The sequence below is a fragment of the Anas acuta genome, chromosome 10 (assembly GCF_963932015.1).
Source record: "Anas acuta chromosome 10, bAnaAcu1.1, whole genome shotgun sequence".
Lineage (NCBI taxonomy): Eukaryota > Metazoa > Chordata > Aves > Anseriformes > Anatidae > Anas > Anas acuta.
The window spans coordinates 6349402-6360000 of NC_088988.1; the positions used below are offsets into that span (position 1 = coordinate 6349402).

At 37.4% G+C, this 10599-nt stretch overlaps 1 protein-coding gene across 2 annotated transcripts in view; it reads right to left on the bottom strand.

The window, feature by feature from the left end:
- The window catches only part of WWOX (WW domain containing oxidoreductase), a 507143-nt gene that overhangs the window by 277276 nt on the left and 219268 nt on the right, over positions 1–10599 (bottom strand). The gene's annotated exons all lie outside the window — the stretch shown is intronic.

Consider the following 10599-nt stretch of genomic DNA (forward strand, 5'->3'; position numbering starts at 1 on the left):
CTGCTGGAGGTTACTGATTATGGTAAGGGCCTCACGACAAGGAGAAAATATTTCATGGGCAAAAGAAATTTCCATGGTGTTCTCGAGATGCTGAGTTAACACCAAGTAAAATGAACAGCCTTCATACTGGACATGTGTCTAGAGGTACAGGGCATGCATTAATAATTTTTTCTTAGAAGCCAAAAAATTACTATTTCATTATCTGGTAGACTTTTTTGTTTTCTCACATACTTTCTTATAATTCTCCCATCTTCTACAAATAAATAAATAAATAAATAAATAAAAATCATTGTTATTAAATTTATATCTTGAATATACAGCTCTTATTTTATTCTCTGCAACACGGAAGTTATAGGTGAGAAATTAAGTATCCAATTTTAATAGGAACTTTAAAACGAAGTTGATTTAAACCATCCATTCTTCAAGTGTTAATGAAAGACAAAGATAAATTGAGCTCTTCAAATCCTGCTTTGGTTAGAAATTATGCCCATACCAGACTGACCTAAACGTGTTCCTACGTTGGAGACATTCAGTGAAGCTTTGTGTATTATCTGGTGTTCTCACAAAGACTTTCTGCATTGGTCCTAGTTTGCCATTTATAGACAAGTAACTTGTAGATATGACTATCACAGCCCAACATCTGCTCTACCATTTTTGATACCCTCTCCTATAGGCTGAAACAACAACAGCCAATGCACATACAAGACATTGTAATTCTCAGTCAGTCTAGCACACTCTCAGGATTACCTGCTATCCACATCAAAGACAAAAAGCACACCATTAACATCATTCTCTGGAATGGCAATGCAAGGAAATTCATATTAATGGTAGCCTAAGAGTAATCACAGTAGACTCTTGGCATTAAGATGAGGAATATTAATTTTCCAGAACATAAAAGCATAAATGACACCTACATCTCTATGCAAAACCAATGCAAATCAGTTGCCTAAATGCAATTTAGTTCATGATTCTTGGTATATCAACACAGAGACAGAACTCTGTACAATCAACAAGACAAACAGGCAAACCGTAGTTCCAAGGCCACATGTCATTACCTAGTGATTTTTTTTTTTTTTGGTTCTTCTTGGCATGCAAGAAAATATTAGTTTTTTAATGAGTACAAAAATAGAACACAAAGCATACACAAAGTGATAATTTAATAGTTGGACAATAGATCTTAAGAGTAAAAGGATAATGAAATAAATTAAAAGGCAGGGAATGCAACCATTTAATATGATGTTTTAATCTTCTAATATCTGTACTAGAGAGTACAGAGTAAGTTCCCACTTTCAATTTAACAAAATAATTTTCATGAATTTCTGATTAGTTTCTTTGTTTATTTGTTTGAAAATACAAGAAAATTACTATATATAACCTCATATCATTACTGGTGTGTGATACTGTGAAATGTAAGTCTAACACCCCAGTGCAGATTTCTCAAGTTACTGTCTCTCATGAACCTCCACACAAACTTAGCAAAGTATCCAAAGTATCTGACTAAAAGTATGTTTTTTTTTCTTTATTTCTCTCTCTCTTTTTTTTTTTTTATTATTATTTTCTAAGTAACTGCTACCTCTACAAAGTCATTATAGAATTAGAATAGAATCCAATCCGTTCTTACAGAGCTATGTTGGCATTGCATCACCAAAGGAAATAAAACGCTTCTTAGGTACTGAGGTGACTGGTTACAGCAGTGACTCCACACCAGCCTAAGACACAAGAAGATGAAAACTGCCAGTTTTATGTGGTAATCCTTCCGCCTAGAAGCGTCTGTTGAGAGAATGCACGTAGGCAAGTGTAGGATGTAACATAATGTATTCAGCAATAACACCATGGGGCACAAGTGCTGAAAAAAGGTTCACACATACCCCTCCTTCCCAGTTTTCCATTGAGCTAAAGTGTACACATGAATGTTAAATATTTATTCCTTTATTCATACTGCTGCCTGTTCCTCCTTCTCATTTATTTACTTAATTTCTTTATAAACATTAAGAATTAACTCACACTGAATAAATAAATCAAAAGATGAGGAGCCTGAAAACAGACAAAAGGCTCTGGGAGTTTTGCTACTGGCAAAAGGCAAAATTGCTGCTCATGGATGTAATGAGTCAACTACCAACATGCAAATCTGGCAGAATTCCTGTATTTTAGAATCACAGGATATATGACCTCATTTTAGTGTATACAGGATTTTCTAACAAAGTTGATTCTGCAGCTATTTTTGCAGTTGGTTTTAGCTTCTTTTGCCTTCATGCCTCCCTCAAAACTGTTATGAGTTTATCAATAATAACCAACAGGACATCTTCCCCATCTCTTTTATCAAAGTCAGAGGAGTTTTCAAATATACTAGATTGTCAAACATATATACATCATGAGAAAAACTAATTCCTGGGAATAATCCTATTCAAACTGTGAAGAAAATTCATCTAAGTTCAGCTCAGTGTATTTTACTCAGTGGGGTAGGTAGTAAAATGTTCTTCCATCCCGGAAGACTTTATTTTATAATTCTTTCATCTGGGATTCCAGGAAATGTTAAGATGTTAACTATCTGACAGAGTTCAAATCAGTGCCAAGTAGTTTATTATAGCATAGGTTTTATTCCCTGATTCCAGGGGACACGGACTTCTGATGAAAAAGGTGGAATAATTCTTGCCTCAGTGTGTAAAATCAAGATCAATTTAGTAACCCACTCCTCTAATACCGTATGTGCAAAGAAATAATTTAGACTCCTAGTTAATTTGAGTATTGAACTGAAATTCTGCAGCTGCTTTCTGCCAGTCCTGAAAACAGAAATTAATTTCAATGACCAAGTCGAATGGAGTGCCGCTCTGTCAGGTAATTAGTCATCGTCTTTTGCTACTCAGGGTCTATCACTGTGCTAATCCATACATAAACCCCAGTATTCCCCTAGTCACTCACAATCTAAAGAGCTGTTTAACTACCTATTTCTCCCATTCAATGCTACCCCAGATATCAGCTGCAAAATGAGCATTCTTTCATGTTTAGCTTTCTTCTTACTATTTACTGCCAGCAGAATTAATGCAACTGATTTACATTTTCTTTTTTGTGTTTGATCAAGTCTGCTGTTGATTAAGTAGAGCTTAAGGGAAAAAATTATACTCCTGCAGCTTTCCTACTTGACTTGCCAGTTTATTAATGAAAGAAGCAAGGATATTGATGGCCCAGAAACTACAAGTGCAGCAATTAAAGGGTATGTCCTTCCAAGCTTCTAATTAAAAAAGAGTTCTTTTGTATTAAAAGATATAGTTTAGTGTCATATTTATATCTAATTCTCACTTCTGCTGTTTTGCTTTTTTGTTGTTGTTGTTGTTGTTTGTTTGTTTATTCTTTTTTAACAGAAATCTACTGGGAAAACTTAGATCAGTCAGAATAAAGAAACTTTCCCTGACAACCATTTCTGGAAGCTTTGTTCCCAAACAACAGTCTTAATGATAAAACAACAAAACCAACCCTGCCCACCCCCCGCCCCCCAAATCCTTACAGCAATGAAAGACACATTGACAAATACTGTTCTCTAGGCAAACCTTGATTATTTTTCCCTTGTGTAAGTCAGCAGAGATTGCCCAACATCACACTCAAGAAAATTAAAGATTTTTGATACCAGCCCTTTTGTATATACAAAGATAACTAGGCCCTTCCCCCTTCAGTTAGTATCTGAACTCCAGATTCACTTTTTACACGTCAAAGTTTCATGTGAGCAAATTTGCTGAGTTTATTTCTGCCTCGTATCCAGTTTGACTTGCACAATTCCTTACAGGAGCACCTGCAGCCATATCACTGCCAGTATTCTACTGCTATGCCATCAGTGCCTTGCACATTAACAGCGTAGCTTCAATATCGGAACTACAAATACACAAACAAATGACTCCTGTTCCTGTCTAGAACTTTGGGTTTGTGCTGTGCAACTGATCTGAGCATGTGCAACAGAAGGCTGACATGTTCTGGCTAAATCAAACACACATGCATGCACAGACTGAGTCTAGAGCACCTCTACAATAAGTGCCATGGATTCAGTCAGCACCAGCCCCGCACCGAAAGTATGCTGCACACAGCCCAGGGTAAATCTCCACCTGCACGCCAGGCACCTCTCCCAGATTTCTGCACAACAAACATTCTTCTCTCATTTACTTACCCGGTGTTCAGAAATCTTTGGGAAATTATATTAATATAAAAACTGCCATCTAGCATCGCACAAGTAATGGCAGGCATTTAATGTATAGCGAATGACTGTCCCCTGCACCAATGTTTGAGAGGAAGAGAAATAAAACATCTTCCTCTTCCTGGCCTCTGCCCCCCACAGCCGACAAAGGATGAGAAGTGCTGTGATCAGATTAGGCAGGTAATCTTGTGTACTATCGCATTCCCAACAGGCAGAGGTGGCTGTGTGTTTAAAGGCAGTAAGCTTTTCTTAAAACAGGTACTAAAGTGAATCACAAAATTTCCCAGCGCTCCCAGCTGGACAAAGCCCCTGTTAACAAGAGTGATTCTTCCTTAGGGAGTAACAGGGTTAGAGATGCTGCACTCTGAAAAGACTGTGTCGTATGCAATAGGACTGTCGCCTTTCTCCTTCAACCATCCCAGACACGAGCCTTTCTGTTTTCCTATTAATCTGAAAAAAACCCTGTGGAGGAGGTGTCCTAATGGACCTTCTGTGATTGAAATTTCTCAATCACTTCCAGTTTTAAGGTGACTTCATAGAAATTGTGACCCTCACAAGTACCACTTGAAAGACACAGAAGCTTTAATCTTTTTCAATGGAATCGGAAGAGCTCTTATCTCTCCTCTGACCCTTTTTCCCCTCTAGCCTTATACTCCTGGCACCATTGAAAAGTCAGAACCATTAAGTTGGTGTCAAGTGGCTGTGCTATTCATATTCTATTATAGTCAATGACAATTAACAGTGCCATTCAGAAAAGCCAGGTACTGTATTACACAATTGGAAAATTGATCTTATCTGAGGCTCAAAAATCATCAATGTTCAGACCTCAACTCACAGGAAAAAAGAAGTAAAGAACGAAAAGGGGGAAGAACTGCCTGACCTCAGAACCACACAGCAAAAAGCTATGTGCAAGGCTTAAAAACAACCTGAAGAAGCAGCCAAATCTCTGTGTGAATATAAACTCTGATTTTTACCATCAAGCAAAATGATGTTAGAAAGAAGTGTACAAATTCAACCGAATGCTTGATGATCACCTTCAAAATTGTTATTGCAGACAAAATGCAACATCTTAGCTTAGCTGACACATCAGAAAACGTCTGTGTGTTTCAATTCCAAGCTCTTTGCAGCACACGCCCACAGGCAAGCACCCCTGCACCTACAACATAATCTTCATTTCTACTGTTAGCACTGAACATCTATTTTCGTGAATGTTTACCCTATAAATGACCAGATACACATTTTTCTTTTAATGAAGTAGTAAATTATCTAAAAGGAGAGGGTTAGCAAGTAACTCTTCACTTTGGAAACTGAGAATGTTTTCCTATGCCAGTGAATCTCAGCATTAACTACAAACCTATACAATAGTTGATTACAGTTTAGTGTATCTGCTTGAAACCACAGGGGGGATTTTAAATAGCAAAACACAATTAGCTTGAATTTCACTGAAGCACCTGAGCCAAAACCTTTTCAAGTGGAGGATGTATTTGTACAATCAGGAAAGGCTCCAGCTCACCATCACCCTCCCGTTTCTCATGCCTCATCTCAGAGGGCACAGTTCCTCCATGTCACATACCAGGGGACACTGACTTTGAGCAGAATCCAAAAATAGGCAAGTCTTATTGAATCAGCAAACCATTATGTCACAAACACTCCCCAGTCACGTACTGATTAACCCATGCAACTGCAACATAACTGGACAAGCTCACTGCCTGGAGGAGCACGACTGCGAGATCTGTAGTCACAACTTCAGTTCAAGCACTGTAACTGACATACCTTGCAATTTGATGGAAAAAAAAACAGCAACAAATACTCTTCCATTTCAAATGTCAAGTCCTAAAATTCCAGTGATAGCACAGAATGATGCAAGGAATGTGCCATTATGTGCAACGCTGCTTCAGAGTGCTATTTGCCATGCCAGGATCAGGAAGTCCTGGTTCTCTCTAATGTCCCGAGCTTCTGTGATGAACTTTGGTGCCTTTTTTCCCCCTCCCTTCACTCCAGGTATAAAGTATCTATACAACATACTGGTGTACACACATTATTCTGAATATCCCTGCACAGATCCATTCTATTGGAAAACGTGATAGTCTCAAATCCACTTTAGGTGTGCCTGGAGCCGAACAGCTTGTATTCTATCGGATGCTTCATCTGCTGCCAGGTTTTCCTGGGAAATCAGGAACAGACCGAGCACAGAAATCATCTTTGTCTGTTCATCATTTTACTTCACAGAATACAATAAGAAATCATCAGCTAGTTTCTGTTCACTGGAAAAAAATCTCAGATTGTTGCTTTAATGAAAAACATAGAATAGGTATAAAGCCACAATAGTTATACTTAAAAATCAATACTCCCTATTGCTCTTATAATTTGTGTACCAAATATCTGCTTTAAAATGCACACAAGCCTCAAAATAAAAGCTAAGATATTTATATCTCAGACTTTATATCTCAGACTTTTTTGATGTTTTCTACAATTTTAATATTTGCGAAATAATGCAAAATGTTATATATGATTCTCTGCTTGGCAGTAAGAGTCTATTATTTTCTTTTATTGAGAGGTAGAAGAAAATTCCCAAACTGCTCCAGTGCAATTAAAATTACTTTTATTCATATGGTTACCTTTATGTCCACCATAAGCATTCCACAGCACTAATCCTTTTAGGCCCTGATCCAGCAAAGCACTTTACCGTGTCTTATTCTTAAAATTACAAGTCTCCCCACTGATTTCAATACAGTTATATCAGGGATGAACTTGGCCTACTGTAGCAAAAATAATGTTAAAAATACAGTTTAAAAACAAGCAAGGAAACTGAAAGCCTAAGATACTTCAATATTTCTCTGTTTCAAAGTAAGGTATTACTAGTGTGCATTTGAGTACCATCCAATAGTAGGTTATTTTTGTACAGTTAGGGCAATTCAGGTAAAGAGCCTCTTTGTATTAGAGATGCATTGATTTCAGATCTAGATGACTTCAATAAGCTCCTTACACCCAAATGTTACAAGGACAGGGACATAAAAATATCAATTACATAAATAAATCTGTAAGTATTGATAAATGCCCCAAATTAAATAAACTCACTTCACTCTAAGAGGCTTTGCAGTTGATATGGTTGTAAAACAATAAGAAAACCATCATAATTTGCATTTTTATAGCTACATTCATCAATAGCTCAAATATTTATCGCAAACACCAACCCACTGCAGACAGACACTGTATGATGGCATTGCCCTGCTTTGACTATAGAGAAACCAAACCATGGCTGGACACTCGTCTACAATCTTAAACCAGTTTAAACAGTCATTGTCTTTGGCCATTTCTTTCTGCCTTGTTTTTGCTGGTGCAAGAATTTATATAAGCATGCAATGAACTGGATCAGGAAACTAATCTGGCTGAAATATAAACCATCAAAAAGTGCTGACTTCAATGAAGAGGGCAGCTCAGAAAGCAGGAGTCTGAGACTGCTTAAGATAGCATCGCCCCAAAATAAACATACATCAAACCATACATCCCAGTGCTCAGTGACAGCCAGAAACAGAACCATGGATTTTTACCAATTTATCCATGTAAGCCATGGGGGTATACTGAGAGGCACAATGTGGATGGGGAACATTTCTTGCGTGGCTTCCCAACACAGGTTATGATTGCTGTGGAGGGAAGGCAGAATTTAACTTGCCAGAGCTGGTTAAATGCTCCAAGCACGAGGCCTCTACATGTAAGCATTTTCCAGTGACTTCCCGATTGTTTCTCTAGCCTTATCAGACAGCCTTCCTAATTGGCTCTCAACAATATTTTTACGCTTGTGCTTTACCACCATTTAAAGCAATGTGCATGAGAGAGACTGAATACATTAGGTAAACGAATTCCTGCAGACATTGTGAAGGGAGTAATGCCCTCCTATTTGGTTTATCCCGTACTGCAATAAATGTGTATTTTTTTTTCAAGTCAAGGTGCTACACTGACCCAAATGATGGTCATATTACACTTATAAAAGACAACTTTAAGAAAGATCTTATTGCAATAAAAGTGAGGATTTTTTTTCCCTTGGCATCTCAGCTTGCCATAGAAATGAGTGAGCTGCTGAATTTCTGCCAAGTATAGATGGTTCAGCATGCTATTAGATTAGTCTGTTTATACAGAAACAGCCAAAAATAGGAAACACACAGAAGCTATTAAAGATATTGTCCTGTGAGGGAAATATTTGAATGCTTTTGTTACTGCTACTGGGAAATAAGATATGAGTCAGTATTAATGTGATAAAGAAGTTAATGTGTTCTAAAGCAAACAGTTAGTTTCTTCAGCTTGTTTCTGAGCTGACAATAAAATAAATGTACAGACAATTATGTAGGGTTGGATGAGCCTGCAAGTATGTGTATCCAGCTTAAAGCTCAGCGCTGCCAGTGGGTTCGAATTGAAACTCTGTTATCAAGTAATGATATGCTAACCCCAGGTAGTCTGCAAAGAAAATGGATGATTCAAAAAGCCATGCATCACTGAGCTGGTAGAAGAATGGTCAATAGTGTTTAAGCTGTTTGAACTGGTCAGAGAATTTCCTAGAGAAGTTCCTTTGGTAGCCCATTTCATGTTAGATTTCCTAAATCTTTTTAACTTTTGACTTAGTCCAGAGACAAATAATAACACCTTGGGGGGGGGGTGGGGGGAGGGTGTAGGGGAGGGGTGTTTTTAATCAGGACACCAGTGATATTTCCATGTGCATTTTACTGTCTCTTTAAAGAGCCAGCACAGAGAAAGCTGCCTGCCCTGGGTATGACACGCTGCACATTCATTTCTAAACAGTCACAGACAATTCTGCAATTCTGATGACCCGACCTCCTTCTCCCTCCCCACTCTATGTATAATAAACCTAATTTAATTCTTAAATGGTTTCAATTCTTTAAAACTTCTAACATAAAGTAAACAAATAAAAAGACTATTATCAGTGTATATATTTTCTGTGCAGTGACCCACTTGTACTTCTCAAGCCCAAAGACCATACATAGCATTCCTCAAGGTCAACACATTTGACCAGTGAACAAGAACAAGTCCAATGCTAAATGGTTCTCCCACTGAGAAATGCCCCTCCGTAGTGTCTTTTTTATGGTGAGTGTGCCCTGGGCCAGGCATCTTCCCTGAACTTAGCTCATTCATTAGGTCTTTAAGATGCTGCTCCTCTTCTCAAGTGCACATGGAAACTTACTCTAGTCAATGCAGAGCAAAATTTCCCAAGTACACAGAGACATTTGATTAGCAGGAACCTCTTGAACTCTACACTAGTGGCACATTTCCAGAGGGATTTGAAAACTGACCTCATGTAATTCTGGGATATAACTGCCCTTGTTATGTATATACAAAGATTAGGCATAACATTTGGAATAGGAAGCAGTTTCAGAAATTCTCTCGGGGTACCAAAATTAAATGCATTTATATTGCAGTACCAAAAAAAAAAGTGGCATAATGATATTTAGAGTAAAACTTGAGAACTCTCAAATAAGAGCAGCAAGATCTTGTAGTCAGGCTTTTCCCCTTCCCCTGATACCTATCAGATAAAGACAATATTGTCGTCCCCTACTTATCCAAGGGACCCTGAAAATTGAGGGAAGGCACTGTATTTTCCTTCCTCAGTTTATGTTTCCTTTTTGAACATGCAGTCCATTTCTAGAATGGGATTTTTTTTAGCTTGAGAATGAATTTGCAACACCTTTTCAGTATTCGTGGCAATGTAATCCCAACCTGAACAGTTCAGAGCATATATTGCTATCCGATATATATATTACTACGTGTTTACAGCATCTTGCTATTTTTTACATAGAACACTGGAGACTCTATAAACAAGCAAATTCAATTTATTACTTGTTTGTGACTGTGCAGTAAGCACCTGTAATTTCAAAATGGCATAAACTAACAGCAGAGACATAGCAGTTACTCTGAAATGAAAGAACAGACACAGGAAACATAATGTGCCTTAAAGATGTATAGGAGGTTTAAAAAATGATAACTTCCTTTTTCAGTAAAGGGACAATGTAACACAAAGAAAGAAGAAAAAAAAAAGAAAAAAGAAAAGAAAGAAATATGTTTGTGCTTGGAACTAGAGAAAGAAAAAGGAGCTAAGTAAGTTTTTCTGGCCACGTGTCTCCAACCAAATGGATGTCTTTTAAACAAAAGACCTCTATTGTTTCGTTTCATTTTCAAGCTGTAACGTCTGAACAAGACAATGGAAAAGTTTAATCTCTGAAACATGAATGCTGAAAACAAATGCATTAAAAAATACCAAGCCAAAGCTATGTTGGTGACACAAATGTGAAAAATGGAATTGAAATAAACTGTGCCAGAAATCTATTTCTAAAAATATGTCTTTACAGTAGTGATATTTATAAATTTGACATACTCTAAAATTTAGCTCACTAAAGATTATTTCTATGCAA